Here is a 4,511-nt window from a genome sequence, read left to right on the forward strand (position 1 = left end):
TAAAATTCGATGAAGAATCATTCCCACAACTTCAGCTGTGTCAGAATCTAGTTTGCGATGAAAGCCTGTCAATCTGCAAAGGTAACGTTCGTCTGAGTCCCAGCAAAGGATTTGGCGAAATCTTTGGGTCTTGACAATTTGTTCTTCAAATTACGTATTTCATTAATTCAGTTCTTTTACTATGAAAATTGGCAATTAGGTCGGAGCTGTGATGGCCGAGTGGTTAAGGTGTTGGATTTGAAATCCAATGGGGTCTTCCTGCACAGGTTCGAGTCCTGTTCACAGCGTTGAATTTTTCAAAAGTTATTAATTCCTTTGCAGAATTTGGATTTCGTGGAGCTTGAGCTTTGCATTCAATCGAAACTAAATTTTTTAACTGTAAAGAATCCGAAGTAATTTCAAGACGTCTAATAAAATAAATTATATGTCGAGACACAAAAAGCCACCAACTTCCAATATGAATCAGTTTCAAAACATTTGTCGAACTATCGTGAAATTTGGATGTTCGGGAGCGGGGGTTTGGAATTAAGCAAAACAAGAAGCAATGCAATACATTACCTGCAGATGATGATTTTTTTAAAAATCAATTGAAAGTCAAGCTGAGAAAGCTCAACCTAATTTACAACTGACTCTCAAAGCCAATAATCTAGTATATCAGCAGTCAATGAATTAGAAAAAGCAACTCCATGTGTGGAAAGGATCTCGACTGATCCAGGTTCCTGGCTTGAGGTGTGATAAGGCAAGGCGATATCAGCGGAGTAGAATTTTCTGGAAATATTAGAAATAGAATGTTAACGGTCTTCTGCTGTCCACATTCGTAAGAAACTGTGCATTAAGAACTGAATTTGAAAATTAATGATGAAAATCAGACTTAGCCCTCTGCTTGTGGGGTACCATTGTTCAGAACAATTGGTTGTTGCTGAGACTAAAATTGACCAAAATAATCGATGGGGATCTTATCCACGACCTTCGTTGGAGCAGTTGGTGTGGAGAGCTCAGCTTGAAGAACCAAATGCCAATTATTCATTTTGGCTGTCTGAATTGCTTAGTTAAACATACTCCCAGTTTAATGAAAAAATTTTTGCTATCAGATTTAGATGTTTTCATGTCAGCATGTTCCGGTATGAGAAGACACTCCATGGAGTAGATGTGACTTAAATTTTGACTCTAACGTCAGAGATGTTGACACATTTCTGCACCAAAACAGCACTATCAAATCAAACTGAACAAAGGACTAGTTCACTTAGACATTTCCTTTCTGCAGACTCTGCCTATAGACCGTTCAGGCCCGATGTCGGAATAGAGCGTGGTGACATCTGTTCGCAAGTGGATCACTTCATTCTTGCTCACGATCCATAAACAGTAATTCATTTTGAACATCTTAGCCATCAGCATGATAAATGTTACATAATGCACAGGTTTGCTTCTCGAAAGAAAGAGCGAAATCTTATTCAATGCAGACGCAAATTCAAGTTGTCCCTGGTCGACCAGAAGACAGATATCGTGAAACAAATTAAATACAGAAAACAATCAATGTTTTCTGGGAGACAAAAAGGTGTACTGGAAGAACGGAAACATATATTTGGAACTCAAGTCACATACCAATTCCAGACTAAATGTTCTTGAACCGTTGTCTTAATTTGACCTTCATGTCCACCATTGCTGCAAAAAATATCTTAACAACTCAGTACTTTGTGTTCTTTGATATTGTCTCCTTCATGTTTCTCTTGATTTTGAAACTAAAACCGAGCAAGAGTAATGCACCCTATTTCACATGCAAAGATCAGAAGAAGATCAATTTATAAGAGAACAGAAATAAAGCTACTTCTGTCTTCCGAGAGAAAACACAGTTACCATTTCGACTCCAAAAAGTCTTCTTCAGAAGTCTGCGCAATGAACTCGAAATAGTAGACCGAAAACGATAAAAAGAAGCCATAATACCGCGAATACACCACCCGCAAACGCAGCAAGTCCTTCTCGAATACGCTGTATTACTACTCTCAATATCAGTGGAGAACGGAACAAAGCTCAGTCTGCAGATGACAACCTGTTATGACGTAGTTTGTAAAGTCAGAAATAGGATTAGGTAAAAAGCGGGATGAAAGCGGGATATCGGAAGTCTGAAAAAAGCAAGTGCGTGCTTTGCTTTGAAGAAGGTTGGCAGTGACGAAAATGGAAATTAACTACAGAAAGGGACGCTTAATTAATACTCAGAATCGTTGCAACACACAGGGACGCAATTCCTTTTTCTAGGTTTCTGTTCTGCCATTTTATAATCACCACTACTGTCGGGTTTGGTTTCCATTCCAGGCTTAGGTGACTACCTGATGGAAGTTTGTACATTCGCCCAATTTCTGTGTGGTAGCTCTGGTTTGGTGCCACATTCTAAACATTGCAGGTTATTTGGATTCGCCATTGAACGCACACGGTTACAGAGACAGTGATGTGGAGAGTGTCTGGATAGGACGTACTTCAGAGGATTTTTGTGAACTTAAATAGACAGAGTGGGGTTAGTCTGCTGTTTTCTGGGTGAGCGACTTGGACAGAGAGGGGTCAGGGTATTCTTCCCTGAGGGGCAGACATTGACAGAGTTGGATTAGTTGCTCTTACCTGTGTCAGTCACGCAGATACAGTAGGGTCAGTCTGCCCTTCCCTGGGCGAATTTCTTTCACAGAGTGGTAACAGTCTGCTCTTCCCTGACTGAGTGAAACAGAAAGAGCGGGGTCAGTATTCTCTTCCCTCGATAATTTATGTTGACAGTCTGGCTTCCGTTTGCTCTTCTCTGGCGAGTTACATTGGTAGAGTGGGGTTAGTGTTCATTCATTGGGTGAGTACCATAGACAGATGGGATCAGTCTGCTCTTCCCTGAGTGAATTACATTTATAGAGTGGGATCAGACTGCTCTTCAGTGAATGACTGATATTGACCGTGTGGGATCAGTCTGCTGAGTGACACTGAGAGTGTGGGGTCAGTCTGCCCTTCCCTCGGTGAGTAACACTGACTGAGTGGCGTCATTTGCTCTTCCCTTAGTGAGTTACATTGACAGAGTGGCAACAGTCTACTCTTTCCTGTTCGAGTTACGTGGAGAGAGTGGCGTCAGTCTGCTTTTCACGGAGTGAGTTATTTGGACAGTGTGGGATCCGTCTGCTCTTCCCTGGGTGAGTTGCATTGACAGAATGCAGTCAGTCTGCAATTTCCTCATTGTGTTAAAGTGATCGCGTGAGGTCAGAGTGCTCTTCCCTGGTTGAGTCTCATTGACAGATTGGGCTGCATCTGGTCTTCCCTGGGAGAGTCATATTAACAGAATGGGGTCAGTCTGCTCCTTTCTCAGTGGGTAATATCACAGAGTGACTCAGTCTATTCTTCCCTGCGTGAGCTATGTTAAGAGAGTGGTGTCAGTCTGCTCCTCCACGGGCGTGTTACTTTCTCAGAATCGTGACAGTCTGCTCTTCTCTGTCTGAGTTTAACAGCAAGTATGGTTTCATTACTGTCTTCGCTGGATGATTCACATAGACAGAATGGAATAAGTCTTCTCTTCTCTGAGTGAGTTACTTTGACAGAGTGGGGTCAGGCTCATCTCCCTGCTTGTGTTTCATTGACAGAATCAGATCAGCCTGCTCTTTCCTGGATGAGTGACAGAGACAGAATGGGTACAGCCTGCTCTTCTCTGAGTGAGTTACGTTGACAGACTGGCGTCAGTCTGCTCTTTCTTGGGTAAATTTTGCTGACTGAGTGGTGTCAGTCTGCCACTGGCTGGGTGAGTTACATATAAAGTGTTGGGTCAGTCTGCTCTTCCCTGGATGACTAGCATTGACAGAGTGGTGTCAGTCTACTCTTCCCTAGGTGAGTTATATTACCAGAGTGCGGTCCGGCCATAAATTCATCGTTGAGTTACATTGATCGCGTGATGTCAGACTTCTGTCCCCTGGTTGAGTTACATTGACAGAGTGGGGTCCTTCTGCTCTTCCCTGGGTGGTTTACGTTAGCAGTTTGGGGTCGGTCTGCTTTCTGCAATCCAGGAACTCCATCTCTAGCGGTTTCTTGTCGGTACCTCCATATTAAGGATTTGAGGAGTTCACAAAAGTAACTCGTTCCCTATATCTTTGGGATAATTAGGGATGGGCAGTGAATCTTATCTCATTGATAGACAACTGTGTCCCAGAAATGCATTTGTAATAATTGCATGTTCTAATTCGACACTGCAAGCGGTCGGGAATAAATTGAGGAGAGGTGCAGGGTAGAATAATTAAAGTCAAATGCACTGATGCCTAGGAGACATAACACAAGATGTGAGTGTGGAGCTGATGGTGCAAGGCTCAGTGTCAGTGCTATTGGTTCAGCAGTTATTGTTCACTGTTCGTAATGACTCACACACCACTGCTGTCAATTCACAACAATGAGCCTGTTCATCTTGGTTTGAAAATCCCTGCGTGTGTATTAACGTGGTTAATGAGACGCGAGAGGAGATGAGTACATCCTCTTTATTCTGTCAGTTTAAACGACGGAAATAT

At 42.5% G+C, this 4,511-nt stretch overlaps 1 non-coding gene across 1 annotated transcript; it reads left to right on the forward strand.

Annotated features, from left to right (window-relative positions):
- The first annotated feature begins 205 nt into the window (after nt 1-205).
- Nucleotides 206-287, forward strand: trnas-uga (transfer RNA serine (anticodon UGA)). The gene has a single exon. It is a non-coding gene; the product is annotated as a tRNA-Ser (tRNA).
- The last annotated feature ends 4,224 nt before the right edge of the window (nt 288-4,511 follow it).

Source organism: Chiloscyllium punctatum, unplaced genomic scaffold, assembly GCF_047496795.1.
Source record: "Chiloscyllium punctatum isolate Juve2018m unplaced genomic scaffold, sChiPun1.3 scaffold_174, whole genome shotgun sequence".
Classification (NCBI taxonomy): domain Eukaryota; kingdom Metazoa; phylum Chordata; class Chondrichthyes; order Orectolobiformes; family Hemiscylliidae; genus Chiloscyllium; species Chiloscyllium punctatum.